The sequence below is a fragment of the Triticum dicoccoides genome, chromosome 6A (assembly GCF_002162155.2).
Source record: "Triticum dicoccoides isolate Atlit2015 ecotype Zavitan chromosome 6A, WEW_v2.0, whole genome shotgun sequence".
Taxonomy (NCBI): Eukaryota; Viridiplantae; Streptophyta; class Magnoliopsida; order Poales; family Poaceae; genus Triticum; species Triticum dicoccoides.
Genome location: NC_041390.1, coordinates 18,802,167 through 18,812,185, shown reverse-complemented (window position 1 = coordinate 18,812,185; position 10,019 = coordinate 18,802,167).

Below are 10,019 nucleotides of genomic sequence, written 5' to 3'. Positions count from 1 at the left end.
CCCTCCCCCCCACTCATATCTCTCTGCATTTTAAAGAAAAATTAGTAGAGCAAAAGTTTGTTTATAGCAAAAAATTTAGTTTAGAGCAAAGGATGTTAAGTAGTAGATGTTAGAGCAAAAATTAGTTTAGAGCAAAAAAATTGGTTTACAATAAAAGTTAGTTAGGGCAGTAGGGTTTAATTAGGGTAGATGCTGCTTGTATAGTATATAGTGATACTAGTAGATGTTAATTAGGTTAAGCCAATAGTGATACTAGTAGATATTAATTAGATGTTTTTCAGTTAGGTCACTAGAGTTTTGCTAGGTTAATTAGGTTAGTAGTGCTGCTAGTAGTAGTGGTACAGTAGGTTAATTAGGTGATGTTAAATGAATAATCTAAATGAATGAAATTAGTAGTTAACTAAATTTTTTTTCCTTTCATCATTATAGAGCACTAAAGTTAACTGAATTTTGTTCTATTAGTAGTTAAATGAATTTTCTTCTACATTTTTTTTTGAATTACTTGTGAAATTTGGACATGTGGTTGCTCGTGTATATTTGGACATGTGTTGCGGTGTCGAAGAGGGATATTTGAACACTGTTTCCAGGGAATGATGCTGAGTGGCCTATGTTTTGCCGGAATGTTGACTCATTTCTGTTCCGGCAAATTTCAGATTCTCGATTTGTCCACTTTTTAGCAAAGGTCATGCCGAAATTTTCCGTGAATTTTGCCATAACTTGTGCTACAAACTAGGACATATCGAGTGCCCGGGATTTGCCGCACCAGGAAGGAGTCAACATTCCTGCAAAACAATAGGCCTTTTTTATGTCATTATTCATTTTATTAGGTCTAGAATTAATTGACTAGATTTAATCATAGAAAACATGGCTAGCAACGATGAAGGACAGGGTTCTGGTGATTGCGACAACGCCTACCGAGCGGCAGACGAATTTTTTAGCCTTACCGACGATCAACCATGTTATTGTTGGGCCCACCGGTGGCATCGGGGACTGAGACTGACACGCAGAACGGTGCTGGGACTGAGACCGGCGCTCAGACTCAGACCTGCATCGAGACCGGCGCTGAGACTGAGACCGGTGCTGCCTCGGGGAGCGGAGCTGGTGTAGAACCAAAAGCAAAGAGGCAACGGGTTCCTAACAAACTCAGGACTACTAGACTGGCCGATCCCCCGAACGTCTTCAAGGTTTCCATGGCCAGTGTCAAACCGGGCCACGAGAATTTGCCTTCTCCAGTACTACTGGGGGATGATGATGAGACACCGCGACGGCTTGGTGATTGTTGCAATGCTGGGTGGGTCCTGTTGTGGCCAAAGAGTCTGCTTCGTCTGGAGGCGTCCGGGAGCACACCCACGAGCACGCAGCCTCAGCAAGGTATGAACATCAACACCCCACCTACCCAATTAGCGTCCGGTGTCGGGTTGGGTGATAGTGGACGGGGTAAGGAGGAGGCTCCATTAGTCGCTGATGACGTCACTATGGATAAGGATAAGGATGACGATGGCGCTGCTGAACAGTATGTCTATACTGGCGCCTCCTCAGGGTTTGAGCGTCATGAGTCGGTGCCTGAATTGCCGTCTCAACGTATTATGGACGACCTTCCGGTAGTAAAGAAGTTTAGGAAGAGAGCGAGGAAAGGCAAAAAAGCTGATTCTATGATCCAGCAGCCTCGGCTTCAGGACCGTATAGATATCCCAGATGTGGATAAATGGTATATCTCCGGTCAACCAATCCTACCTGCAACAGCGCTACGGGCCAGATTCGGCGATCTAAAGAGACTTCATGACGATGTGCTGCAGGTAGAGAAAGACCTCATCGCCTCGAAAGATCCAGGATACCCACTCTACGTGGTTAACATTCCGCGGCAAATGTCGTACGTCGACAACTTCCCCGTGGATAAGTTCTTCCTTCGATTCGATTACATATTCAACATGTTTCACGTGAAGAAGCTGGATTTTACGTTTGTCCGCCTTTATGCCTTGCACATGAACTACATCATCGGGGTTGAGCATATATCTCATATCTCTGTCGCTGACCCGTACTACATGCACGAGGGCTTCTTGGGAGTCTGCACAAAGCACCGTGAATACGCGAGGGATTACATCGTCAGTTTCATGCTCGCCAATAAGGACAAGGGGGCGTTCTCGTGCCTTATCATCCCGTGCAAGTCATCCGCGCTACTATCCTTCCTTCGATTTCAATCATTCATTTGCACGGTGGAGGCTAATTAATTTGAGGACTTATTTTGCGCAGCGGCGGGCGCGCCGTCCTCATCATCCTCTACCCCCGATTCTCCCACGCTCTTTACTTGGACTCGTCGAAGAACATTCACAAAAAGGATTACACCCACATCAAGGATGTTCTCGACGGTGCTATGTATTACCACCAATCAATGGGTGGAGAGGTCAGGGACAAGAAGATAAGGGGCGGCAGGGTCGCCTTCGGCCAAGACCAACTTCTGTTGCATCCAGCAACCGAACGATTCTCTTAATGATGGATTCTATGTCCTACACCACATGCTGGAGTACAGACGGGATCACCAGAACCTTCGCATGGCACCTTCTTCCGGCGATGCCCATATTCTGCAATGGGCAAAGGACATAGGAGATATCGAGGATCATTGACTTCGAGCTGAGTTCTATAACATCCAGGGCGAACTTGCCCAAATCATCATCAAGGAGGTCGTCGGGAAAACAGGGATGTTCTACGGAGAAGGACAAATGTCGCGGGAAGACGTCCGAACATGGATAGCCTCTCAGCGTCTCGACCTGAAGCCTTTCACTAGGCTCGGGGATTATCTCCCTGACTTGGATGGATGGAACGACATGTTGGAGTGATTGTCGATATATGACAATGTGTCCGTTTAGTCCATACTTTCTGTATGACAAAACTTTGAGTTATGCACGGTGAAACTTTATTTGTGATGTAATTAAACCGTCCTCCTCCTCGACTAGTGAAAGTCACTCTAGTTAGGGCATTTTGGGGTACGATGGACTTTGTTATTTATGCTTATGATATGTTGTTTCTATTTTTGCCAAGTCCGTCTCTTTCTGTTGCTCAACTATATATGTTGCATATCATCGACTCATGTGATGATGCAGGTGCATAGATCATAGATGACGAAGAAGTGTTACGCCAGGAGTATATATACGACAAGTGGCCGAAGTGTCAGGCCCAGGTGTACCAGTTTCCGGTTTTCGAGTGACAGGCGGTAGTTAGTTTAGGTTCACGCTAATGCGAGAGAGGGATACGAACTCATGTTCTCAAAGTGATAGCTCTTCTCGCGTATATCATTGTTTAGATGGATGACGATGTATTTGCAAGTAATCAAGACTTGTATCGCTATTTTCGAGATGATGATGAGAGACCACTTTGTGTTGGATGATGATTATGATGATAACATGATTTGATGAGACTAATTGTATGTATATGCTATGATTACATTTGTATGTGTATGATATGCTAAAGATTATTGTATAAAGTCTATTCAAATACAAAACAAATACAAAACAAATATGCAGGAAAAAACTAATAAATAAACTAGTAGTAGCGAGGGGGGAAATTTAGCAGTAGCGTCGCCTTACGAGTAGCGCGTCCCAACAAACAGCGCTGCAGATAATATCAGCAGCGCCCTTTCCCAAACAGCACTACAGCTATTCATGTATAGCAGTAGCGTGGGACAACAGGCGCTACTGCTATACGTTAGCTGTAGCGCCTTATTTGTAGCGATGGTACCCGCGCTACTGAGAGGCCCAAAATCCTCGCTGCTGCTAGGCTTTTCCCTAGTAGTGCTAGGACAGGATTTGCGGCTCGACAAGATTCACACAGCATCTGATTAAAGGTTGTCAAAGAGTTGGATGCCTCACAAAACATAGGGAGCCACTGCATGATTGTGCGAGACATCAAAACTTCCAAAAGATTCTTTTTTTGAATGGTCACCGAGGGGGAGGGGATCCTCCCCACCTGAATATATTGCTCAAAAAGCTGCCGAAAGGCGTTCTTTCTCTTCGTCTTTGGTTGATCCAGTTTATAAGGAAAACTGGATCGAAAACCTAAACAAATTGACCCCATTTATTAGAAAAACCGGGCCGAAAACCGTACAAGTAACAAAGTTACAAAAGATGACGAGAAAGGAGGCCCAAGATAAGGCCCGACCTAGCTAGTAGACCGAAGGACTAATACCACGGGAGGCACAAGTATATGTGGGGTGTCGTGGCGCAACCTAACGCACCGCACCAGCGTGCAAACCGAACCTCACAACACAATTCAGGAGCAACCACAACCAACGAGTGACAACACGAACCTTGATTGGGAGCTCCATCACGAGAATTCGGAACGATTAGCATGTTGGAAAGGCATCTTGTGTCATCGAAGAGCAAAGAGAACCGGAACGACACCAAGAGCACTAGGCTCACCGCACCACAATGGCCACCAAGGGAGGTACTTGAACATGCACAACAACATGGCCGAAACCAGGGAACACCACCGAAGACGAACACATAGGAAGCAGGGCTACAGCAACATAGACCACGTCGACCCCAATCAGCCGCACCACCACCAACAAAATTCCTTCAGCAAGCAACACCCACACAACAGCCATATTGACCCCAAAGATCGTGCCTTCAAGAAGGGCCGCGATGCTGGTTGCGCCGCCATCATCCGTACAGGAGGACCTGGACTAGGGGTTTCCCCCGGGGTCTTGACATGGACGGTACAGACAACAAATGCAACGATGCCTTCAAAGAGGTTAGCGCGCGCCCATGGTACCGGTAAAAAAAAGCTATATACTCCCTCCATCTCAAACTACTTGCCACACAAAATGGGTAGAAATGAATTTATTTAAAACTAAAAATATGTTTAGATACATCCATTTCTACGACAATTAATCCCGAAAGTAGGGAGTGTATGATATAGGGATGTTTATTTGCGCTAGGATATGGAGTAAATCTGGTCATTCCCCGGGCCGGGTCGGGTTCGGGCCGGGCTTGCAAAGCCCAATGAAAAAATTCCAAGCCCGAGCTCGGCCTGAAGCACATGAACAGTGGCGTTTTCTAATTAAATTAATCATACTCGGGATATTATATTAATTTATTATACCTATATTTCGAATAAAAATGTATATATAGGCATTTCGGGCTGGGCTTCGGGCGAGAAATTGGAGCCCGAGCCCGGCCCAAATGTCGGGCTTCAGGTTCAGGCTGCCGGGCCGGGTTGTCCATGAACAGGTTTAATTATGGAGTATATTATAAGAAAAATAACAAATAGAGTGACTGAAAAATTCTTGGGAGGCACGTTCGTTTAGCGTGATGAACGAATGGAAAGTTTTATTTCACCGGTTTCATACGTACCTATGACACGTAAGGCGGGCAAAATAGATCGATCGATGAATCTACATAGTTATTATTTCGATTTCGCAAGAGGACAGCAGATCAAAGAGGACATTCGGCTCAGCATCGAAGGGAGAGTCAATCATGAGTGGCGTCTGTTCTTTGCTCGCTCTTCGCCTTGGCAAAATCCGAGAGCAGAGACGACGGCGGAGACGTGCCGGTGAAGTTAAGCCAGTTGGTCACCACCTCGTCGGCCGACAGGGTGCACCGGACGGTGAAACTGTCGCCGACGAAGCAGTCCGACGCCTCCAGCTCCTTCCTCCCCACGAACCGGCCGTACCCTTTCCTGTACTGGGGACAGGGGCAGAAGCTGCCCGAGTTATACATGACCGTCGTCAGCCCCGACCTGGCGGTGCGGCCGTCGAACACGGCGCGCTCCCCGCTCGCGTCCAGGATCTCGATGGACATCCTCGTGTCCTTCAGGCGCATCCACATACCCGACGCGATGAAGATGGCGACGCCGTCGCCGTGGTTGATGCCCGACGGGTACAGCATGAGGCGCCAGCTGCCGCCTCGGAACCAGAACCGCTTGAAGTTGAGCGCGTGGCCGGCGGGCATCCCGGCACACCTGGAGGAGAACTCCGTGACGGCGAAGAGGCGCGTGGTGGACCTCGTCTTGCGCCACGTGCAGTACAGCGGCAAAGGCGGAGGAGGAGAGCGGCTGGCACGACGTGTAGTGGTCCTCCTGACGCCGGTCGTGGGGAAGGCTGCGGCGCTCGCGCTCGCGAGCGGCTTGGTCACCTCCAGGTTGACGGACACGGTGCACCGGACCGTGAAGCTGCCGTCGGCGCGGATGCACCGCGACGCCTCCAGCTCCTTCCTTCCCACGAACCGGACGTACCCCATGTCGCGGCCGAACCCCTCGTCGTCGTGGGTGTCCAGCAGCTTCTGCTCCGACCCCGCAGTGCGGCCGTCGAAGACGGCGCTCTCCTGGCACGCGTCCAGGATCTCGATGGAGATGTTGGTGCTGCTGACCGACTCAGCGTAGGGCCCGTGGACGAAGATGGCGACGAAGCCCTCCGCGCCCTCGGCGTCGCTGAAGCCCGCGGGGTACACCTTGAGGTGCCAGCCTAGGTCGCGGAAGTAGAAGGATTCGAAGTGGAGCGCGGTGCCGGCGCGCGCCCGCGCCCACTGGGAGAACTTGGGGACCGTGAAAAGGCTCGTCGTGGACTTCCTCTTGAGCACGGTGCACGAGACCGGCGGGGACGGCGAGGAGTGGCCGCAGCCCATCGCCGGCGCGAGAAGCTGGATGCCTGATCCGGCCGGCCGAGTTCTTCGATCTGTCAATCCAAATCCAAATCCAAAGAAGAGTACGCGCACACGGCCGGCTGAACACGCCGCGTACTGCCTATATAGCAACTCTTTGGTCGGTGGCTCGGTGCCATGGTTTCCTTTTGAGAGTTTACGGGAGCTACCATACTTTCCTCTTTCCGATTTTGCCTTCCTCGCAGATATTTTTTCAGTTTTGCTAAAGCACATCGCAAAAGTGCGGTTATTTTTTTGGTAGATATATCAAGTCTATGCTACGTTCATTTGTAGATTTTAAGGTTTTTTTAGCGAGTGGATCAGCCAATGTCGCCACGCACAAATTAGCTAAAATAGGTGTAAGAACCATGGGACATGTCTTAATATAGATCTTCATGAAATGGACAGAGGTGGAGAAATCATGGTGGCTGCGATCCGAGATTGGTATTTGCAGAGAGGGTACTGGTTGTGTTGAAGACAGTGCGGCACAGGTTTTCTCTATGTGTCAGGTGTTTGGCGACTTGCAACAGCAACCTTGGTAAGTGGGGGTGGCAACATAGGTGGACTGCATTCTTGGTAGTGCTCCTCGAGTATCGAGCCACGGTTTCCAGGGTGTAAATCAAAGGTTTGGCCTTCATTGGTTGTGCCTGGTAATGACTTTGTTGAAGGCATTGTTTTGGATCTCGGAAAACTCAAGATCTTCGATCAGGCGACGACAACGCGTGTGCTTTGTTTCCTTCTTGGAGGCATCGCTTTTGGAGAATCTCGTTTGTAGTACGGGTGTTGTCTTTGGTGGTGGTTAGAGTGCTACTGTTACGAGTGGTTTAATACCATGACGGGGTCTTTGATTTCTTTCTTCTCTGTTTTATTTTATTTCTTGATTGTGTGCATTCCTGATATCTTTGGACATCTTGTTGGTGCATAGCTGGGTGTATTTGATATCATCACGATATTAATATATTTCCTTTATCGAAAAATGTAAGGTTTGGCGTGGGTTACCTCCAGATTCCATTCTGGATGTGATTGCAGATGAGATTATGAAATTCGTTTAATAAAAAATAAAGCAGCGACGTTTACCCTGAAAGGAAAAAAAGTACCCGGGTGGGCTTAAGGTAAGCAAGACGTGGGTATGGCTGCAAGTTCGGAACCTGATTTCAGAGGAAATAAAAATGAACTAGTACATGGAATCCATTGATCTCGTTTAGCTTGAATTCCAATTTTTTAGCGCCTAGTTTCACGTTTCTGTAACAGATTTTATCCAATTTATTAACAGATATTTTCAAGATTTACTCAATTTAGGAGAACTTGTGACATACGTGTTTGGATTGTTAAAGTTGTTTCCTAACTTGGCTTAGACGGTTCCTAGCGCGGTATAGCAAGTTCACAGCCCTGCTTTTTCAAAGGAATTTTTTTTTTACACATGGTATCCATTGATTTCGTTTGATTGATCACCTTGTTAGACATACTCATATTTTCCCCTAAAAAAAGGACATACTCATATTCAGCGAAATATTAGTTTTTTTGCGAGAATCAGCAAAATATTAGTGGCTAGCTGTGATTGGCATAACTAATAATGAGACTGCTTATTTTCCATTGAACCGTTGGAGAAGGATGAGTAATATTTTGGCCCGAACAAAGCAGCCCTTGCGGAACGTAAGAAGTTAGCCACTGATTTTAGTCATGTTAGTTTTAATAACTGTTATAGGTAAGCAAATGAGGTCGCTAATTGTTTGGCTAGCACAAATTTGGGCGCTAGATCACCTTCTTATTGGAACTCTCTTGCCCTGTCTTTATTTCATCCTTCTTGCAAACAAAAAATGGCAATCTTCTGATGAATAAAGACCATTTATTGTAAAAAATACAGTAGCCAATGCTATTGGTTGTCGTGAGCCTCCAATAATGTAGAATTTGTTGAAGAAATATGCAGCAGGTCAGGGGGCTAGCCGGCCAAACGGTGGCCGACGATGGAGATAGTCCTCACGTATCTCAGCACACCTTTAGGATCGCCAGTTAGGTGGTCGAGATTTTGTTGAAGTTGTCCCTCAAAACAAAACAATTAGCTCTTTTATATGTGTATATGCGATACATGGGACCAAACTCAAAGATGTTGTAGCGCCTTCAATCATGGTGCAATTACAACCCTTAATCGTAAGGCTAACAAACATTATATGCCTAATCTCAACAAAAATAGTACACCAAGGGAAGTGTTAGAAAAAATCAGTGATGTCATTGAACCTCTGTACTTATTGTACATCATTCCATCTTGACATGGTAAAGATAACACTTTTATGTGGCTTTACAAATATGACAATTCTAATTTTCAGGATCTGAAGGCTTCTAAACCCATGTCGGCAATATATTCGTAAGGTGCTAGATGGTAAGCCTTTAGTAAGAGGAACAAAAAAAAATTATACAATCCTGGATTGTATCTTTCAGATCACTTAACAAAATGACAGTGGTTTTGACAACACCAATTGACATGTTGTTACTTACAGGGAGTATTGCATGTGCAAAATCACAACAAGTGATTTAGATATGTTGACTATCATTTTTAATGTCGGGAATAAGTTCCTTCGACATACAACCTGCTAAGCATCCTCTTAACATACCACAAATTACTTTGCATCACTAATAATGACATGATACTCCCTTTTGGAGCTTATTTCACTAGTTAGCTCCACATGTGAGGGTGTACATGTTACATGACATGAAATTCTTAATATTTGCACATCTTCTCAATAAAAATATCCGACTAACCCACAACCATGAGGTTGCCAAACTCGTTATAAATGGGCATGTGATTTTTATTGGCCCGCATATAGTGGAAACATTGATAGTGGCTTTTTAATGCTTGGTCAATTGCATATTTGCCAAGTATCCTGGTCATAATCCATGTGGTGCATCTGATGGCTGAAGCACAAGGATGAAATTGGTTCCTCGGGCAATGAAATGTCCAACTTTAGTGCCCTCAACATTATCAGCAACTAAGATAGAGTAACAATGCAGAATGTGTCTCTGTCGTGCTCTCTTTGTATATCATATACTCCTTTCGGACCTATGTCTTGATGAATCTCAATACAAGCAATGCATGAGGCACCATCAAAATCCCTTATGTCATAACTGGGGGCAGAAAACTCTTGTGTAAGGTAATTTGTCCCAATGCTTGTCTTAGTTCATAATTTAAATTCCATAGACATAATGTCTCATGTAAGCTTTCTTTCATGATTTTTTTTGGTTGAGCCATGTATAACATTCTTATTAACCCAACTCTAAAAGAATATCATGGTGACACCACATTTTGTCTGTGGTCGCTCAGTTGTGTGCATGACTGTCAGAGGTGATACTCTAACTGTCTGGGTGTTGCTTGCGCCAACTATTTTGACGAGAAAG